General features: G+C 33.0%; 1 protein-coding gene across 2 annotated transcripts in view; it reads right to left on the bottom strand.

The window, feature by feature from the left end:
- The window catches only part of LOC133645869 (syntaxin-11-like), a 10,853-nt gene extending 1,383 nt beyond the window's left edge, over positions 1-9,470 (bottom strand). Inside the window, exon 1 of one of the 2 annotated variants that reach the window (XM_062040789.1) lies at positions 9,404-9,470. The gene's annotated coding sequence lies outside the window, so the exon portion shown is untranslated. Of the gene's footprint in view, positions 1-2,971; positions 3,062-9,403 lie in introns of those variants that run through there. The other variant, XM_062040788.1, reaches the window with a different exon arrangement.
- Between the last annotated feature and the right edge of the window lie 385 nt (positions 9,471-9,855).

Below are 9,855 nucleotides of genomic sequence, written 5' to 3'. Positions count from 1 at the left end.
CACAACATTTAAAAAAAGATTTCCAATTAATTGTATTTAAGCATTTTTTGTGAATTTATTTCACAACTGCTTTATATTTTTTTATTGAACTTTGTACTCATTTTCTGTAATAATTAATTTGATATTTAATCCAATATTATTAAATATGTCCTAAATAGCTTAAATATTAATGTTTCACATTGCACAATATATTACTTTTAATTATTTAAAATGATCTATTTATGGATCAATTTTAGGGTAAATTTAAAATATTTTACCATTTAATTTTTTAAATTTTTTTTTTAAAGTAATTTAATTTAACCACTCATTAAATTTTATAAATAATTCCTGAATGTGTCACATTTTAACACATATTTTTAATTCATTGTATTGAAACTATTATTACCAATTTATAATATTTGACATTTTCACAAATTTATAATTGAATAATTTGATATTTAATCCAATATTATTAAACATGTCCTAAATAGCTTAAATATTAATGTTTCACATTGCACAATATATTACTTTTAATTATTTAAAATGATCTATTTATGGATCAATTTTAGGGTAAATTTAAAATATTTTACCATTTACCTTTTTAAAAAAAAAAGTAATTTAATTTAACCATTCATTAAGTTTTAAAAATAATTCCTGAATGTGTCACATTTTAACACATATTTTTAATTTTAATTCATTGTATTGAAACTATTATTACCAATTTATAATATTTGACATTTTCACAAATTTATATAAATATTCATAAACAGCTCAACTATACACGTGTCACATTTCACAACATATATATACTTTTAAACTTATTTTCAATTAATTGTATTTAAGCATTTTTTGTGAATTTATTTCACAACTGCTTTATATTTTTATTGAACTTTGTACTCATTTTCTGTAATAATTCATTTGATATTTAATCCAATATTATTAAATATGTCCTAAATAGCTTAAATATTAATGTTTCACATTGCACAATATATTACTTTTAATTATTTAAAATGATCTATTTATGGATACATTTTAGGGTAAATTTAAAATATTTTACCATTTACCATTTTAAAAAAAAAAGTAATTTAATTTAACCATTCATTAAATTTTAAAAATAATTCCTGAATGTGTCACATTCTAACACATATTTTTAATTCATTGTATTGAAACTATTATTACCAATTTATAATATTTGACATTTTCACAAATTTATATAAATATTCATAAACAGCTCAACTATACACGTGTCACATTTCACAACATATATATACTTTTAAACTTATTTTCAATTAATTGTATTTAAGCATTTTTTGTGAATTTATTTCACAACAGCTTTATATTTTTTATTGAACTTTGTACTCATTTTCTGTCATAATTAATTTGATATTAAATCCAATATTATTAAATATGTCCTAAATAATTTAAATATTAATGTTTCACATTGCACAATATATTACTTTTAATTATTTAAAATGATCTATTTATGGATCAATTTGAGGGTAAATTTAAAATATTTTACCATTTAAAATTATTTTTTTTTAAAGTAATTTAATTTAACCATTCATTAAATTTTATAAATAATTCCTGAATGTGTCACATTTTAACACATATTTTTAATTTTAATTCATTGTATTGAAACTATTATTACCAATTTATAATATTTGACATTTTCACAAATTTATATAAATATTCATAAACAGCTCAACTATACACGTGTCACATTTCACAACATATATATACTTTTAAACTTATTTTCAATTAATTGTATTTAAGCATTTTTTGTGAATTTATTTCACAACTGCTTTATATTTTTTATTGAACTTTGTACTCATTTTCTGTAATAATTCATTTGATATTTAATCCAATATTATTAAATATGTCCTAAATAGCTTAAATATTAATGTTTCACATTGCACAATATATTACTTTTAATTATTTAAAATGATCTATTTATGGATCAATTTTAGGGTAAATTTAAAATATTTTACCATTTAATATATATATATATATTTTTAAAGTAATTTAATTTAACCATTCATTAAATTTTAAAAATAATTCCTGAATGTCACATTTTAACACATATTTTTAATTTTAATTCATTGTATTGAAACTATTATTACCAATTTCTATTTGACATTTTCACAAATTTATATAAATATTCATAAACAGCTCAACTATACACGTGTCACATTTCACAACATATATATACTTTTAAACTTATTTTCAATTAATTGTATTTAAGCATTTTTTGTGAATTTATTTCACAACAGCTTTATATTTTTATTGAACTTTGTACTCATTTTCTGTAATAATTAATTTGATATTTAATCCAATATTATTAAATATGTCCTAAATAGTTTAAATATTAATGTTTCACATTTCACAATGTAATACTTTTAATTATTTATTTTTAATTAATTAAAATTATCTACTTATGGATAGATTTTAGGGCCAATTCATAATATTTGACTATTATTTTTAAATGTTTTTTACTTGAATCATTCATCACATTTTATAAATAATTCCACATTTTAATACATATTTTTAATTCATTGTATCAAGACTATTTATTCAAGGATTTATTTAAGTCCCAATATATAATATTTGACATTTTCACTCATTTCTAATTGAATAATTATTCATAAATAGCTCAAGTATACACGTGTTACATTTAACAACATTTAAAAAAAAAAAGTATTTCATTAAAGTGCCAAAGGATGAAAGGACTGCACTTCTGCTAAAAACAACATAGTTTATGATTTATGACAAGTCATATTTTCCGCGTATGGTAAACATGTCATATTTTCCAGCAGCTGACAAATGGGTAAGAGGTAAAAAAAAAGAAAAAAAAGGTTAACAGACTTAAGTTGACTTCCTCACTTCTTGCACCACACTTCCTGGACACTTCATTAGGCACAGCAAACGTGCTTCCAGATTATAACGACATTATTAACACAAAATGTGTCACAAACAACACAAACTCTCTTCTTACCTTCGCAGGCTGCAAAGATGGCGGATAAAAGACAGCAAACCAGCTGTTTCCTCTTTTTGGCGTGTGTGTGTGTGTGTGTGCATGTGTGTGTGTGTGTGTGTGTGTGTGTGAGAGAGAGATGAGCAACAGGTTGCAACAGAAGAAGATGCTCTCTAAAAAGGTGCAGAAGAAGAAGAAGAAGAAGAAGAAGAAGAAGAAGAAGAAGAAGAAGACAAGATGCGGAAGAGAGGAAAAAAGTATTCTATTTTTAGTAAGTGCTTGTCTTCTGAACAACTTTTCTTTTGAAAGGAAGTACACAAGTAAGTACACAAGTAAGTACACATGTACACAAGTAAGTACACAAGTAAGTACACATGTACACAAGTAAGTACACAAGTATGTACACAAGTATGTACACAAGTAAGTACACAAGTAAGTACACAAGTACTGTATGTAGACAAGTAAGTATACAAGTAAGTACACAAGTACTGTATGTAGACAAGTAAGTACACAAGTACCCAAGTATGTACACAAATAAGTACACAAGTAAGTACAAAAGTAAGTACACAAGTATGTACACAAGTACCCAAGTATGTACACAAGTACCCAAGTATGTACACAAGTATGTACACAAGTACCCAAGTATGTACACAAGTACCCAAGTACGTACACAAGTATGTACACAAGTACCCAAGTATGTACACAAGTAAGTACCCAAGTATGTACACAAGTATGTACACAAGTATGTACACAAGTACCCAAGTATGTATACAAGTAAGTACACAAGTATCCAAGTATGTACACAAGTATGTACACAAGTACCCAAGTATGTACACAAGTAAGTACACAAGTATGTACACAAGTACCCAAGTATGTCCACAAGTATGTACACAAGTATCCAAGTATGTACACAAGTATGTACACAAGTATCCAAGTATGTACACAAGTATGTACACAAGTACCCAAGTATGTACAAAAGTAAGTACACAAGTATGTACACAAGTACCCAAGTATGTACACAAGTATGTACACAAGTATGTACACAAGTATCCAAGTATGTACACAAGTATGTACACAAGTACCCAAGTATGTACACAAGTATGTACACAAGTACCCAAGTATGTACACAAGTATGTACACAAGTATGTACACAAGTATCCAAGTATGTACACAAGTATGTACACAAGTATGTACAAACGTACACAAGTAAGTACACAAGTATGTACACAAGTAAGTACACGAGTATGCACACAAGTAAGTACACAAGTAAGTACAAAAGTAAGTACAAAAGTAAGTACACAAGTATGTACACAAGTAAGTACACAAGTATGTACACAAGTACCCAAGTATGTACACAAGTAAGTACACAAGTACCCAAGTATGTACACAGGTAAGTACACAAGTATGTACACAAGTACCCAAGTATGTACACAAGTATGTACACAAGTACCCAAGTATGTACACAAGTAAGTACACGTGTACACAAGTACCCAAGTATGTACACAAGTATGTACACAAGTAAGCACACAAGTATGTGCACAAGTATGTACACAAGTACCCAAGTATGTACACAAGTAAGTACACAAGTACCCAAGTATGTACACAAGTATGTACACAAGTACCCAAGTATGTACACAAGTATGTACACAAGTACCCAAGTATGTACACAAGTATGTACACAAGTACCCAAGTATGTACACAAGTAAGTACACAAGTATGTACACAAGTACCCAAGTATGTACACAAGTATGTACACAAGTATCCAAGTATGTACACAAGTAAGTACACAAGTATGTACACAAGTACCCAAGTATGTACACAAGTACCCAAGTATGTACAAAAATACCCAAGTATGTACACAAGTATGTACACAAGTATGTACACAAGTACACAAGTATGTACACAAGTACACAAGTAAGTACACAAGTATGTACACAAGTAAGTACACGAGTATGCACACAAGTAAGTACAAAAGTACACAAGTAAGTACACAAGTAAGCACACAAGTATGTACACAAGTACCCAAGTATGTACATAAGTAAGTACACAAGTACCCAAGTATGTACACAAGTAAGTACACAAGTATGTACACAAGTTCCCAAGTATGTACACAAGTACCCAAGTATGTACACAAGTATGTACACAAGTGTGTACACAAGTAAGTACACAAGTATGTACACAAGTACCCAAGTATGTACACAAGTATGTACACAAGTAAGTACACAAGTATCCAAGTATGTACACAAGTACACAAGTATGTACACAAGTAAGTACACAAGTATGTACACAAGTATGTACACAAGTACCCAAGTATGTACACAAGTACCCAAGTATGTACACAAGTACCCAAGTATGTACACACGTATGTACACAAGTACACAAGTATGTACAAAAGTACACAAGTACACAAGTATGTACACAAGTAAGTACACGAGTATGTACACAAGTATGTACACAAGTAAGTACACAAGTAAGTACACAAGTATGTACATCAACTGATAGACGACGCAAATAAATGTACACAAAAAACAAAAACAATGTTTCAATGTAACCAGGAAAAGAGAGAAGAAAGGTTGTTGCAGTACTGATGTTGTCCACTAGAGGTCAGCAGTACAACACATAACGCTGTGGGGGCGCAATAGCATTTATATATATATATCCTGTATATATTTGTATGTATCTTGATACATACAAATATATAAACAAGCATTCACTTGGGGGGGTGGGTGGGTGGGTGGGTGGGGTGTGTGAGAGGCAATAGCGTAATAGCATATATCTTGATATATACAGACAGATAAACAAATATTCACTTGGGGGGGGGGCGTGAGAGACAATAGCGTATATTTTGATATATACAGACTGATAAATTATTCACTTTGGGGGGGGGGTGTGAGAGGCAATAGTGTCTATCTTGATACATACAGATAAATAAATATTCACTTCGGGGAGTGTGAGAGGCAATAGCGTAATAGCATATATCTCAATATATCATACTTGCCAACCCTCCCGTTTTTAGCGGGAGAATCCCGGTATTCAGCGCCTCTCCCGACAACCTCCCGGCAGAGATTTTCTCCCGACAAACTCCCGGTATTCAGCCGGAGCTGGAGGCCACGCCCCCTCCAGCTCAATGCGGACCTGAGACTGAGTGGGGACAGCCTGTTCTCACGTCCGCTTTCCCACAATATAAACAGCTTGCCTAACGAATTCAAACGAATGGAAACAAGAATTTCAGTTCATCCAGGACAGTTCGAAGGGGAAAGTGTTATGTTGCCTGTAAATATGTAGGACAGACTTCTCCATTGAACACGGCGGCCGAAATGATGTACTCATCATGAACGGAGAAGTTAAACAGGACAATACTGCCATCTAATGGATAGCCACCGGAACACTGAAATTCAAGTATTTCTTTTATGTAAATAAAATATATATATATATATATAGCTAGAATTCACTGAAAGTCAAGTATTTCATACATATATATATGTATATATATGTATATATATACATATATATATATGTATATATATATATATATATATATATATATATATATATATATATATATATATATATATATATATATATATATATATATATATATATATATATATAAAATACTCGAGTTGGTGAATTCTAACTGTAAATAACCATGCCCCCAACCCCCAACCCCCAACACCTCAAGGTCTCAAGGTTGGCAAGTATGCGATATGTACAGACAAATAAACAAATATTCACTTCAGTGGGGTGTGAGAGGCAATAGCGTATATCTCGATACATACAGATAAATAAACAAATATTCTCTTTGGGGTGGGGGAGCGTGAGAGGCAATAGCGTAATAGCATATATCTCGATATATACAGACAAATAAACAAATATTCACTTTGGGGTGGGGGAGCGTGAGAGGCAATAGCGTAATAGCATATATCTCGATATATACAGACAAATAAACAAATATTCACTTCAGTGGGGCGTGAGAGGCAATAGCGTATATCTCGATACATACAGATAAATAAACAAATATTCACTTTGGGGTGGGGGAGCGTGAGAGGCAATAGCGTAATAGCATATATCTCGATATATACAGACAAATAAACAAATATTCACTTTGGGGTGGGGGAGCGTGAGAGGCAATAGCGTATATCTCGATACATACAGATAAATAAACAAATATTCACTTTGGGGTGGGGGAGCGTGAGAGGCAATAGCGTATATCTCGATACATACAGATAAATAAACAAATATTCACTTTGGGGTGGGGGAGCGTGAGAGGCAATAGCGTATATCTCGATACATACAGATAAATAAACAAATATTCACTTTGGGGTGGGGGAGCGTGAGAGGCAATAGCGTAATAGCATATATCCTGACATATACGGATAAATAAACAAATATTCACTTCAGTGGGGTGTGAGAGGCAATAGCGTATATCTCGATACATACAGATAAATAAACAAATATTCACTTTGGGGTGGGGGAGCGTGAGAGGCAATAGCGTAATAACATATATCCTGATATATACGGATAAATAAACAAATATTCACTTCAGTGGGGTGTGAGAGGCAATAGCGTATATCTCGATACATACAGATAAATAAACAAATATTCACTTCAGTGGGGCGTGAGAGGCAATAGCGTATATCTCGATACATACAGATAAACAAATATTCACTTTGGGGTGGGGGAGCGTGAGAGGCAATAGCGTAATAGCATATATCTCGATATATGCAGACAAATAAACAAATATTCACTTCAGTGGGGTGTGAGAGGCAATAGCGTATATCTCGATACATACAGATAAATAAACAAATATTCACTTTGGGGTGGGGGAGCGTGAGAGGCAATAGCGTAATAGCATATATCCTGATATATACGGATAAATAAACAAATATTCACTTTGGGGTGGGGGAGCGTGAGAGGCAATAGCGTAATAGCATATATCCTGATATATACGGATAAATAAACAAATATTCACTTTGGGGTGGGGGAGCGTGAGAGGCAATAGCGTAATAGCATATATCCTGATATATACAGATAAATACACAAATATTCACTTTGGGGTGGGGGAGCGTGAGAGGCAATAGCGTAATAGCATATATCCTGACATATACGGATAAATACACAAATATTCACTTTGGGGTGGGGGAGCGTGAGAGGCAATAGCGTAATAGCATATATCCTGACATATACGGATAAATACACAAATATTCACTTTGGGGTGGGGGAGCGTGAGAGGCAATAGCGTAATAGCATATATCCTGACATATACGGATAAATAAACAAATATTCACTTTGGGGTGGGGGAGCGTGAGAGGCAATAGCGTAATCGCATATATCCTGATATATACGGATAAATACACAAATATTCACTTTGGGGTGGGGGAGCGTGAGAGGCAATAGCGTAATAGCATATATCCTGACATATACGGATAAATACACAAATATTCACTTTGGGGTGGGGGAGTGTGAGAGGCAATAGCGTAATAGCATATATCCTGATATATACGGATAAATACACAAATATTCACTTTGGGGTGGGGGAGCGTGAGAGGCAATAGCGTAATAGCATATATCCTGACATATACGGATAAATACACAAATATTCACTTTGGGGTGGGGGAGCGTGAGAGGCAATAGCGTAATAGCATATATCCTGATATATACGGATAAATAAACAAATATTCACTTTGGGGTGGGGGAGCGTGAGAGGCAATAGCGTAATAGCATATATCCTGATATATACGGATAAATACACAAATATTCACTTTGGGGTGGGGGAGCATGAGAGGCAATAGCGTAATAGCATATATCCTGATATATACGGATAAATACACAAATATTCACTTTGGGGTGGGGGAGCGTGAGAGGCAATAGCGTAATAGCATTTATATACGGATAAATACACAAATATTCACTTTGGGGGAGGGGCCAGGGGAGGCAGTAGCGAAATAGTATATATGTTGATACATACAGATAAATAAACAATTCAGCGCTTTATAAATAACATTTGACTTACTTGCTTACCTTCTGTTGAATTGTTTTCCACATGTAAAAGTAATGTTCCCCTCTTAAAGGTGACATGTTAAATGTGGGATGTTATTCTGCTGAAACGCTCTTTAATTCATGTCAATAAACTTAACAACAACTTTGTCAAAGTCGCAATTTTATCTGCAAGAGGCCATTTAAAAACAGCCGATAAAATCACTTTGAGAAATGTTATCTCGCCTTTTAAAGCAACACGTCTTGCCATGTTTACACGAGGTGTCATGTGAGCACATGTGGCAAACATCAGCAGGTTCCACTTAGTGACTCCACTTAATGCCACACAGCACACACTTCCACAAGTCCGCAGCAAATCATATTACAGCAATTCCAGTCATGGGTTCCCTGCTGGCTGCACTTTCCCAAGCAGCGCACATACTGTACATGGCGGCCACATACTGTACATGTACTCACCCTTTCAAGTCCACCCGGCTTCAGCCAGGGCACGCCAACCGCCTGCGGGCATGCTGGGAAAAAACGCCAGATTTAGACGCTCGTTACGTTCTCACTTTGCACCACATGGAAAGGTTGCACTGTGGACCAAAATGGACACAAATTGAACACAATTGTATGAAATAGCAACTAAGTACAGAGTTGATAGATATTAATCATTTTAACTTGTTCTTAGCTGGGCTTTTACATAAATAGCTGTGGAGGAGGGCGTGGCCCGCCGACCTGCCGCGAAACAGGGTGTGCCAGGACTGGCCTCGAAGACAGCGACAGGTGCGTAGATTGTCCATTTTTCAAATTTCCACCACTTCCACATTTTTCAACCTATTCAAACCATTCCACTTGGACATTCAAACTACCCTTTTTTCTCCAAGTTCCCAAAAATTCCAGGAATTGCCGAAATTCCCACATTTTTG

This window comes from Entelurus aequoreus, linkage group LG03 (assembly GCF_033978785.1).
Source record: "Entelurus aequoreus isolate RoL-2023_Sb linkage group LG03, RoL_Eaeq_v1.1, whole genome shotgun sequence".
NCBI lineage: Eukaryota > Metazoa > Chordata > Actinopteri > Syngnathiformes > Syngnathidae > Entelurus > Entelurus aequoreus.
Note: the sequence above shows the minus strand (reverse complement) of the source record. Positions and strands in the feature narration are given on the sequence as shown.